The sequence below is a fragment of the Salmo trutta genome, chromosome 18, assembly GCF_901001165.1.
Source record: "Salmo trutta chromosome 18, fSalTru1.1, whole genome shotgun sequence".
Lineage (NCBI taxonomy): Eukaryota > Metazoa > Chordata > Actinopteri > Salmoniformes > Salmonidae > Salmo > Salmo trutta.
The window spans coordinates 22,121,724-22,135,011 of record NC_042974.1 but is presented as its reverse complement, the minus strand read 5'-3'; positions in this window follow the sequence as shown (position 1 = coordinate 22,135,011).

Below are 13,288 nucleotides of genomic sequence, written 5' to 3'. Positions count from 1 at the left end.
GAGGGGGGGGTTAGAAGGATTACTTTATCCTATCCCAGGTATTCCTTAAAGAGGTGGGGTTTCAGGTGTCTCCGGAAGGTGGTGATTGACTCCGCTGTCCTGGCGTCGTGAGGGAGCTTGTTCCACCATTGGGGTGCCAGAGCAGCGAACAGTTTTGACTGGGCTGAGCGGGAACTGTGCTTCCTCAGAGGTAGGGAGGCGAGCAGGCCAGAGGTGGATGAACGCAGTGCCCTTGTTTGGGTGTAGGGCCTGATCAGAGCCTGAAGGTACGGAGGTGCCGTTCCCCTCATATACATTTTCAACCCAGATTTCATTTCAGGGCTGGATTTTATTTGAATGTTACCACCACTCAGCACGGTATTGTTTATTAATGCACACATATCATACCCCCAAGACATGCTAACCTCTTACCATTACAATAACAGTAGAGGTTAGCATTTTATATCATACCCCCAAGACATGCTAACCTCTCACCATTACAATAACAGTGGAGGTTAGCATTTTATATCATACCCCCACGACATGCTAACCTCTCACCATTACAATAACAGTGGAGGTTAGCATTTTATATCATACCCCCACGACATGCTAACCTCTCACCATTACAATAACAGTAGAGGTTAGCATTTTATATCATACCCCCAAGACATGCTAACCTCTCACCATTACAATAACAGTAGAGGTTAGCATTTTATATCATACCCCCAAGACATGCTAACCTCTCACCATTACAATAACAGTGGAGGTTAGCATTTTATATCATACCCCCAAGACATGCTAACCTCTCACCATTACAATAACAGTGGAGGTTAGCATTTTATATCATACCCCCAAGACATGCTAACCTCTCACCATTACAATAACAGTAGAGGTTAGCATTTTATATCATACCCCCAAGACATGCTAACCTCTCACCATTACAATAACAGTGGAGGTTAGCATTTTCTATCATACCCCCAAGACATGCTAACCTCTCACCGTTACAATAACAGTGGAGGTTAGCATTTTTTGGGGTGTGTGATATTTCTGCGTCTAACTTTCTCACTCATCATTATTCACGGTTCATTCAGGATGATCTGTAATCATGGTGGTATCCACATTAATGTAGAAGTGTTTAGAAACATTTTATTCTTATTTACAATAAGTGACTCCAGAATGACACAATACGTTATTTACCATTCATTTCCTTGGGCACAAAATAATCTGAAACACAACCAAAACAAACAGCAAATGCAACTAACAAATTTGTAGAGTCAAAAGCTTGATATAGTCATTGTGTGCTATGAATATGGGACCAAATACTTAACTTTTTCCTACTCTAATACACATAAGCAAATTTGGTCCAATAAAATTGGGGAAATGTATCTATGTACAAGAAGTTCTATAATTTCTAAACGGTTCACCTGATAGTTCACCTGATATGGATGGAAAACAGCCTCAAATTAAAGCTGACCGTCTGAACTTTTAACATCATAGTCATTGTATAATTTAAAATCCAAAGTGCTGGAGTACAAAGCCAAAACAACAACAAAAAATGTAATTGTCCCAATACTTTTGGAGCTCACTGTAAGTGATCTCACGTGGCATTACGGAAACTTTGAAAAAAGTAACTTTATATAGGAGTTGTCCCTGTTGTCATAGAGATAGATAGAGGACTCATCATGTATATAACCTGTTTTAGCATGGAAGTTGCCATTGAGGGCTTCCACCATTTTAAAGTAGCCAACTGGGTGGGGATTCCTATGAGTTGGGAACAATCAGCCAATAAAGAAAAAGTACTTTAAAATGGAGATAGTGGCACTGCCCATGGTACAGATACAAAGATGAGTCCTCTATGTATCTCCAGAACCAGCCATAGAGCCAGCTGGCTAATCTTTTGAATACGATGTAGTTAAAAAAAAAAACCAGCGACAACAGATAACATTAGCTAGCTTGATAAGGTTAGCAAGATAGCTAGTTAGATAAGGTTAGCATGCTAGCTAGCTAGCTAGCTACACTGACAGCTGTCAGTGCCCTATTTGTTGATGTTTATCAACTTGTCGTGGAACCTAAACCTGCATTTCATCTCTAGGACAGGAAATTATGTAGAAATAGTGGGGGCAACTTCTTCGGGGGGTCCTTTAAATTGTCCCCGTTATGAACAACAGTCCTGAGAAGGGGACTGTGAGCCCCTAGGTGACAACTACTGGGTCAGGGTGTCACCTATCAGCAGTTCTGGACCACTCACGGTTGATTCTGTCGGTACAGGGCAGACCTGATGTGCTGTACACCATTCACCTGTAGGAATGTGGGCATTTCTTGGGACACTAGCTGCGGCCCGATGTCGCTAACAAGGTGAAGTGGCGATCCGAATCGACTAAACACTTCCCCAAGCTTGGCAAGGCCACTGGTTATGAGAATCCATGACCACGAGAAATATTCTTTCCTCAAATGGACCTGCGAAGTTGACGTGTATGAGTTACCACAACTCCTCCGGCCAATCTCACAGATAGAGGTACGTTGCGAATCTTCTGACATGAGGAACAGGCGGAACGATTACTCTCCTCCCCCACAGCAGACAACTGGACTGTACTGAGAGCTCAGTTATACTTGAAAGGTAAGGTTTCAGTTCCAGAGCATCCCCTGCGGCTCTGCTCTATCTTTGATGATGATGTCCATCACTTCACATAACACTGGGTCATTTCTGGTGTTTCTCCGAACTTGTGTTCAAGTGACTGGTGCGTTTTCTATTTGGCGTGACTTGTTTGACTCCGTAGCACACATACAGTGGGGGAAAAAGGTATTTGATCCCCTGCTGATTTTGTACGTTTGCCCACTGACAAAGAAATGATCAGTCTATAATTGTAATGGTAGGTTTATTTGAACAGTGAGAGACAGAATAACAAAAAAAAATCCAGAAAAACGCATGTCGAAAATGTTATAAATTGATTTGCATGCCCTAAAAGGGATGGGAGGAAGAGGCTGACTGAGCCCCCCCCCCCCTCCCCCGCACTGAACAGACCCAGGTCCCACAACTGCACTGCTCCTCCATTATTGAGAAAGATACATTCACGGAGTTGGAGAGAGAGATGGTAGAGCTCAGAGAACTATTCCATGCACAATAACACCCACCCAACAAGACCCAGAGGGCTGAAGGTGGAGATAGACTGCTGTCTGAGAGAGCTGGCTGCACTCCAGACTGAGGTTAGAGAGCTCAAGCAAGAGAGAGAGGAACACACAGCCAAGCTAACAGCGCTGAAGTAGGAGGGAGAAGAACACAGAGCACAGATAACAACACTGAAGGAGGAGGTGGGAAAGTTAAGGTGTGACAGAGAGCATGACACTCCCTCAGAGAAGCCAGCAGAACAGCCCACCTCAGACCCGGACCACAACCGTAATACCACAATAGGACTGACAGCACAGGACCTGTCATGCCAAATAATGTCCCCTGGCCAAATAGTGTCCCCCTCCACATCACAATGGGATTCGATAAACTATTACAGCCTAAATGACGTTCTTTTCATCATCGCTATGCAAACAAGGCTGATTTCTGCGACAATTTTGCTGTTTAAACCATTTTTGTTTCGCTAATAAAATGAAAACATTAATTTGAACTACTTTTGGGTACCTTGTTAACATTACAACATGAAATCCATGTCTTAAATGTTGCTACGTTTCGGGAAATGGTAAAGAAAATGTGTAATCGGCTTGACACATTAAATTTACTTACCTTACAGATCAGGAAGTCAGCTAATTTCCACTCCATTTATATGCAAATCCGGTTGATTCATACACTGGCTTGTCTGGCTGTCATGTTTTATTTTAACCTGCCTTTCCCTTGTCTACACTGAAGTAATATAATTTCAGTAGTACTCTATTATTTAAAAAAATATGTCTCGCAGAGCTCATTGGTACACCCTTGTGGTTGAATATATATGTATCTATTGTAGGTCCTAGGATACAAGGAATAATGTGGAACAAATAAATACCATCAAGGGATACCTTACAACTTACAATAATGAACACCTTGTGAAAAGCTGTGAAAACCAACCTGGCAATATTTAAGATTTTAATACATAAACTTTGATAGGTTTTGGTACAGTTGTGTCATTAATTTTCACAGATTTGTTTGTGCACTCACATGGCAATCATAGACTAAAATACTGAATTATGGTGTGTGGAATATAGAGAAGGTGGTTGCTGTGTGAGTGGGAGGTTCTGGCTATCACTTGTTCTCAATAGACAACCAGTCTCAGAAGGGGGACTTGAAGAGGAGACTGCAAAGTCCAGGCACTGCTGCTCTCTTTGTTCTGAGTGTTTGCAGTGCTAGTGTTTTAAGTTCATCTGTGTATCTCACATATTATGTACCCAGTATGATAGAGCAAGAAAACTTTCTGAACAGATAATGACAACAACAGTAGCTGTAGATGATGTAATGAAAAGTTGGAGGGTGATTGGTAATGGAGGACATCTGGTGGATCCGCGTCTGGGTGTTGGGCAGAACCCCTAGGTCCTGAAGAACAGGAGCAGAGTTAAAGGGAACAGGGTTGGAGACAGAGACGTAAACAAGCAAACACACTTTACTGTGAGAAAATGTGATGGATTAGTGCAGTGTTATAAATGGGAGATATATACTTTTCAACACTTTTGGAAGGTATAGCCTACCTCAAGTTGGTCCCTCTCCGACTCAGAGCAAAGAGAATCAGACTGATCTGAACTCACTGGTTCTGGTGAACGGGATTCTTCCTGCGGGGCTCGGACAGTCGATGGTCCAATAGTAATTTGGAGAGGAAAATTGAAGAGGTACATTTCTATAACCTTAGCGTAAATCCCATTTCTTGCTTTCTCAAATGTCAACCAAAGCTTAACATACTTTGTCTGTTGGGCTTCACTGAAGTGTAGGGCGTCAGTGCTTCCAGTGGTCGACTGTCCAACTGCTCCAACTGTAGAAGATTGTTGGCTTCCACTGAGGTAACCCTAGGAAGACAAAGAGAAAAATATCAGTGTTAGGGAAACTTCAACTAGCTTCAGGTTATTTTGTGTGCAAATGCAAATAGTTATTACCTGAGATTTTTGATATTCACTTTAACAGATGGTGACCCCAGCTAGGAGCGAAAGGGCAGCGAGGTTTCCCAGGTCTCGCCTTCCTTTTGTCCTTCTTCCAAACCAAGTAATTTTCCCGGATGTCGTAGCACTTGATCCCCTTCTTGATTCTGCTCCAGTAGCTCTCCTTCTGTTTCTCCTGCGCCCTGTCCATGTTCAGTCTCACCTTGATTGATGACAGGAATACATACAATTATATTTCATATTACAAATACATTTCTTGCATATCTCTTGGCGGTCGAGAAAATAAATTAACAGCGGACAATCATTTTTAAAAACCTCCACATCCTTCTCAGTCTACGCCTAAAGGTGGTCCTCCAAGACGTTCTGATCTGGTTCGACAACTTCCACCACATCAGGTGGGGTTTCAGTGGTCTGAAAGTACGTTATACAAAAATAGCAATAGACAAACAACAACACTAAGTCAATCATAATTTGAAAGACTACAGTATATGCAATAATTGTATATACAATTGCATTGTTTACCTCAGTCAACAGCTGCGGCTCCCGCCCGCACTCGGGATAGGAAACCGATATCTATTGACAATGTAAGATATTGAAATATGTCTGATTATGTACCATGGAAGAAAAAATGTATAATAGCAAAAAATAAATGAAACAAACCATTGGTGGCAGAATATAACTTGTAACATCCGTACCTTGTTCCAGTGTTTATGACCTGAGTTACTCAAGGAGAACTGTGGGTGTTGAAGATGTCCACCATCGCCTTGGAGGTGGCCTCTCTAGTCTCGTCCTTGATGGGTATCATACAAAACGAAAATCTATTTTTGGTTCCAAGCACCCTTTTTAATGGGTTTCAGAAGGGAATTGAGAGTTAAGCACGTGCTCTTCCTTTACTGACCTTAATGGGTATTGCCTCCACCCACTTGGTAAAGTGATCGGTCGCCGTCAGACACCAGCTGTTGCCGTTCCTGGATTTCGTGAAGGGTTCGAGGAGGTCTACCCTTAACATTTAAAGTGTTAGAGAGATGATTACTTTATTCTTACCCGTATCTGTGTCATACAGTATGCAGATTTTCATATTTGTAAGGACACTGACACAAACACACATTCTGTAATATTGAACCCTGCTGTGGTCAAATAAAGAAACCATTACAAAACAACTTATCAGGGCATAATTAGAATTGGGACACTTACTGATCATGTGTCATGGTGAAACAACTTTCACAGTCCTCGCCATCTCAAACTTCTGGCAGGCTAGACAGGGTACTGACCTTTAAGCACAAAGTGACAAATTGAAACATTGTGTGCTCTCAGATATGACTGACATTCATTGAAATCATAATAATTTCAGATATAATAGAATGTGATCGATAAACAAAAGGTTATTTCACTTGCCCAGCTGTCCACCTCCTTGACAACTCCCTGTCAGGTTGATTTTGGCAATCGTGCGCTTTGAAATGGCCAGCATGCATCTCGGTCAGCACGGCCTCCTTCTCCTCTTCACCAATGTTCTAGTTTTCTATTTCTATGTTTCGTTTTCCATGTTTGGCCGAGTATGGTTTCCAATCAGAGGCAGGTGTCTTTCGTTGTCTCTGATTGGAAGCCATACTTAGGCAGCCTGTTTTCCTTTGGGTTTTGTGGGTGGTTACTTTCCGTTCAGTTGTTGTACCTGACGGAACTGTTTGAGCGTTTATTATTTTGTTGTTTGAAGTGCATTCATTAAAATCTAAAGATGAGCACTATACACGCTGCGCCTTGGTCTAATCCTTTCGACGCCTGTGACAATCAGATCATCATAATAACCCATTATTTTCAATATTATGTTACTTTATCTCTAGTAAACTATTATACATTTGTGTTACATCACAAATTCCTCCTCTAGATGAGTGTTCTATTCATACAGTGGTTTAGATATTTACACTGGTTCTATTTAACAGCATATTTGGAAATAGTTCTCTCTTCTTTCATATCTCCATACATACTCTACCAGTCAAAAGCTTTAGAACACCTACTCATTCAAGGGTTTTTCTTTATTTTTACTATTTTCTACGTTGTAGAATAATAGTGAAGACATCAAAACTATGAACAAACCGGATGGAATGATGTAGTAACCAAACAAGTGTTTAACAAATCAAAATATATTTTATATTTGAGATTCTTCAAATAGCCACCCTTTGCCTTGATGACAGCTTTGCACGCTCTTTTTGATCATCCTGTTTGTTGATGCCAAATTGTCATGGAAATTCTTACACAGGGACACTCAAAGTCAATCTTAAATTAATAGTTGTTTATTGTCAGCGCGCTGGAGGGTTTCTAACCAGCTCAATGCACCATAGTACACATGTCATTCAGGAGCTCTCTTTGGGCAGTCCCAGCAGTTGTCTTCTATACGGCGATACACAGACAAGTTATATTTGCATGATTTAGCATAATTAATGAATCATTACCGTTTTGTTTCATCCATGTGACAGACCAATACTGGTTCATTACATGTGACAGACCAATACCTCACATACCTCCTCACATACCTCACAGGGCTTCTTTCTCTCTAAGCTGAGACCTTGAAACTGAGATATATTTTGTTTGTTCTCAAAACAAGGTCTGGGCATACTGCCAAATTGCAGCTACTGATAAGTGAGGATTTGTACAGTCAGCCACTTGCATGAACAAAGAAATTGGTTATTAGAACAGCACATGAATAGAAGACAGAAATTAGTTAAAAGAAAAGCACAAACATTACAATTCCCTTACATCTTCATAGTACTTCACCTGGTTGTAAAGAGAAAAGAAAATCTCCTCGAGGGATGCCATTGAAGTGCATTGAAGCTACATACAAACAGAAAGCTGCAATAACAGTCACAGTAGCTTGCTTGCTTGCTAGCTAACATTAGCTAAATAAAACTATCTGGCGAACTACTGTAGCTAGCTGACTAGGCAGGCTGTGGTATATAACTAAGTACAGTAGCTAGCAACGTAAATGTAACAACAGCTTCAATTATTTATTCCTAGTTAACAATATGTACTCATATAAAGACAAATACATGGTAAAGAAATTGTTCTCTTTCCAGTCTTTTCGGTCCTTTGAAGCAGCATGTAGTCAGCAGGTTGTCACCATCAAAAACATCGTCCTTGGAGAGCAATTCTGAGGTAATAATTTTGCGCGGACTGAGCGAGCATTTATGCAGTGAAATAGAACAGCCCGCATCCTCCTTCCTTCGCCATGAGGTAAAATAGAGCCAAGCAACCAGCATAGCAACAGATACCTTGGTTCATTACGTAATCCGGTCAGAATGTTGCAAGTTCTAGCAACAGCCCTAGCAACAGAAGCTAAAAGTGCCTCAAAACCAAGAAGACCTACACCCGGAATCACAGCATCAACAGCCACATCCCCCACCACATCCTATATAGGCCCCCCAAGATCAGACCTATGACCCTTTTGCCCCCCCCCATACTCCCCGCCCCTGCAGCAAGGACCTCAACATGACAGTTGCACATATTGCCAGGGTGAGCAGAGCAACAGGCCAAACCTCCGCTAATACACACACTTAAGCTCCATCCTGCAAACTAAGAGGTATGTATCCGATGCTGAACATGCTCTGCTCTCACCTACTGTAATGGTCCGAGCCTAAACCACACAAAAACAACACTAGACACTACGGAACACACAGCTTTTACTATCTCATCCTGAAATATACCAGGTCTGAGGTCATCTGCCCTTGGCCTAAAGAGCAAGAACCCAGACGTCATCAAAGAAATTGGAAATACAGACATTGTCATCCTCCAAGACACATGGTATAGAGGAGACAGACCCACTGGTTGCCTTCTAGGTTACAGAGAGCTGGTAGTCCCATCCACCAAACCACCAGGTGTGAAACAGGGAGGAGACTCAGGGGGTATGCTAATTTAGCATAGAGCAGACCTAACCCACTATATTAAATTAGTCAAAACAGGAACATTTTACAACTGGATAGAAAGGAAAATGTCAAAACAGGAACATTTTACATGTTAGAATGTTAGAAATGAGTAAGGAAATTATCTCAACAGAGAAAAATGTCCTCATGTGTGTTACCTATATCCCCCCCCCCCCCCAATAGAATACTCATACTTTAACAAGGACAGCTTCTCCATCCTGGAGGGGGAGATCAATCTTTTCTTGGCCCAGGGACATGTACTAGTCTGTGGCGACCTAAATAGCAGAACTGGACAAGAACCTGACACTCTCAGCACACAGGGGGACAAACACCTACCTGGAGTTGACAGCATTCCCTCCCAAATATGCCCCCCTAGACACAACTATGATAAAACAACCAACAAAAATGGGTCACAACTCCTGCAGCTCTGTCTCACGCTGGGTCTGTACATCGTCAATGGTAGGCTTTGAGGGGACTCCTATGGTAGGTACACCTACAGTATAGCTCATCCCTTGGCAGTAGTACTGTAGATTACTTTATCACTGACCTCAACCCAGAGTCTCTCAGAGCGTTCACAGTCAGCCCACTGACACCCCTATCAGATCACAGCAAAATCACAGTCTATTTGAACAGAGCAATACTCAATCATGAGGCATCAAATCCAAAGGAACTGCCTAATATTAAGAAATGCTATAGATGGAAGGAAACTAGTGCAGAAACCTACCAAAGAACAATTAGGTAACAACAAATTCAATCCCTTTTAGACAACTTCGTGGACAAAATGTTTCACTGTAATATTGAAAGTGTAAATTGGCAGTAGAAAACCTAAACAGTATATTTGACCTCTCAGCTTTCATATAAAATCAAGCAATTTCAAGCAGACAACCTAAGAAAATTTGCAGCAATGACAAATGGTTTGATGGAGAATGCAAAAACCTAATAAAGAAATTGGGAAACCTACCAAACCAAAAACACAGAGACCCAGAAAACCTAAGCCTACACCTTCATTATGTTGAATCTCTAAAACAATACAGAAATACACTACAAAAAAAGAAGGAACAGCACGTCAGAAATCAGCTCAGTGTAATTGAAGGATTCATAGTCTAACCACTTCTGGGAAAATTGAAACACACTAAACAAACAACATGAAGAGTTATCTATCCAAAACAGAGACATATGGATAAACCACTGTAAAAGGAATTTTATATCTTTGATGATAATAATCAATAATCAATTCGCCTTGACTAATGCCCAAGGTTTGTAAGACAATGGGTTAAAATAATTAGGCAAGGACTCAGCTTTCTGCAAAAGGTATCTGTAGCTTTTATTCAGAGAACGTTCTCCCGTCCGGATAACAAAACAGTCATTATATAGTTCTTGCTTTCTTACGCACATGCATTTACACACACTGTTGGTGACCTGTCTCCCCCACAAACTTCTCACACTCTTTATCACTCCCCTGATCTCGCCTGTTTCTTTCCCTCAAGATAAGAAATGCTTTGAAGCTTCCACTCCCAGGAACATATGTCTCCTGGTGTCCCTCGTAATTGCATATACACATTCCTTTCCCTATCACATGGTTCCTGAACTTTCTAGAACTAATCAAACTTATCTATCCCTACATTGATCATTACATTTATTATTCATTAACCATTCTGTATGACTAATAATTCATCATGGTCTATTGATTCATTTACCTTTAATAGATAATTCTCTTATCAATTCCACCCTTAAATGATTCAATAATTCACCATGATTTGATCAGATGCTATATGAGAACCATACTAATCACACGATATATGTAAATGCAATAATCACTCGCTACATGGAAATACATCACACCCTATATGGAAATACATCACATCACTATATGGAAATACATCACATCACATGCTATATGGAAATACAATACATCACACTACAATGATTTAAACAAGTCCAATACATGAATATTCCTCATATACATCCATTACTGTCCTAGGCCTATTTCCAATTATGACACTTCTGTTTAGGATTTTCATCATAATTTTCATTTAAGGAACAGTGTATCTAAATGTTGAAAATTGTTTCATCAAACATTGGCTCCTCGTTTTCGAAAGAGACGGAACCATCTTCCTGGCCTGGAGGCCCGCAATCGCCATCCCACTGATCGGAGCTCGGAATAGGTCCATATCTCACCATCTGCTGCATCATCGATCTCTCTAGAGTCCTGGTGATTAAACCTCTCACACATGGGACGAGACAACATCCACACAACACAAACACACTCATACAGGTGAAAGCAGCCCATAATACAGTTCTTACAACTCTTTTCCATTTCCCAAACATGGGATGTATTATCAGGAATGTACGTGTAGCGCTGAACCTGATCATTCTACCTACACTGCCCTCTTCTGCCAATAACATATCGAGAGTCAGTCTATTTTACCAGGTCATGAGGGAGGTGGCGGATAATTGATCAGAGAACCTCTTTACTGCATCCTCGTTTTCATTCATGAATCTCTGTTGATTATAAAAGATGTCATTAATCCAATCCACATTTCTATTTATTGTCAACCACCAAAATAATGTAGTGTTAAAGCCTTCACATATTTGATTCATAGCTTTGTATTCATCTGGAACTTCCCTGAGGATGCCAATAGCATCCATCTAGACAAAGCTACTCCAATCCTGGTCAAAACTCCTTCTGTGCCTACTTTAGCCTCCTATAACTGGCCTCTGATGACTAACTTGACTTGGTTGGACCTATAACCCCAGGGCACAAGTTCCTAACCACCCTTTGTGGTAATTTCCGTCGTATGCGTCCTTTGCTGGTACTAGCCCACCCTTCATCAGTTATAGGTGCTATGAGGTTAAGAATGTTCTATTCATCTCTCAAACCTAAGTCAGTCACATTACCAATTACCTTTCAGTCATTAAAATCATCTAAGTTCTCGGTGCCATTCTTGTATCTATAACACTGGTATTCATCCGGAATTTAGGTGAACCGAGGTGGGTTGGCTGAGTACTTCAATCTGGCCAACCCCAATTCCTGTACAGTTGTCTGCTTCCCCAGGAAATTGTTTAATGTTTACCTTAAATTCTACATCTTGATCTTCTTTGACTCCTTATTCTGTAAGTCACTCATCAGTGTATTATATAGTTTATCCTCTACTTTTTCTCAATGACAACGGTATCGTATGATTAGTACCAGAAGGTGGTGGATCAATGTATCAGTCAGATTAGACTATGATGCAGCTCAGAGTCTCTACTCTTCCCAAAAACCGCCAACCCTCTCCTGCCCTCAGTCTCTCTGCTAGGTACCACCCCATACTCACACCTCTAGGAGCACACACAGTGATGAACGGTCGGGATAGGAAATCTTCGTTAAGGAGGTAACCCCCGGACCCTATTGGTATCGGTTCTTCTCCTAACTCTGTGTGTGATCAACAGTGTTCATATGTGTACATACCTCCTTGCAGTGGGTAACGTGGACCCAAGTGACTCTCTCAGCTTTTCTAATGGCAAAAGCAGTGGTTTAACAGAACCTGGTATGGGCCTTCCCAACGGGACTGCTTCCAGTTTCTTCAGGGACTGGATACACACCCAGTCTCCTAGTTGGATTGAGTGAATCACCTTCTCCTGTAATTCACCTGTTGGACACAAAATCTTGGACATACGGGTCTGGTTAACAAACAGTCTTCTCATGTGCTCTGCTAGTATTTCTTCAACTTCTATGTCTACCCGTTCTGGTATTTTTAACTCTGTCATTCTATAGGCTCTACCTGATTAGCTAAACTGTCATCCATCATTTAAAGAGATGGCTCCTAGTAAACCAACTCTAGGGATAATATCTTGACTTAATATTTTAGCTACCATAATCATGTCCACCAAGTAAGTTGGGAACGCTTCTACCCATTTGCTATACTTATCTGTTATTGTTAAACACCCTTCTTCCCCTCCTTTCGGAATATTTCAATAAGTCCAATTCCAAATGTTGGAATGGAGCTTCTTACAAAAACATTTTGTTTAAGTAATTATCCTCTAGGCCATCACTCTTTCCTAACTACTCTACTATACTCCCTTCCCCTTGATACATTGCTTAGCCTATGTATCAATATTGCTGCGTATCCATACAATGTCTTTGGTAGGATAAGTAAATTATCCTTATGTCAGATCTTCTCTTGTAGGATGCCCCCTTTCATTTTCTACATGTCCAATTCTCTCTGGGGCCTTCATCCTCGGCTATTCTGTAAAAATTCTCTGTCTAGTTTCTTATCGTCTTTAGATTTATCTATGCTGCTTTGTATGGTTTTAAATGTCTATGTGCTTGTCTGTGTAAATATTAACTT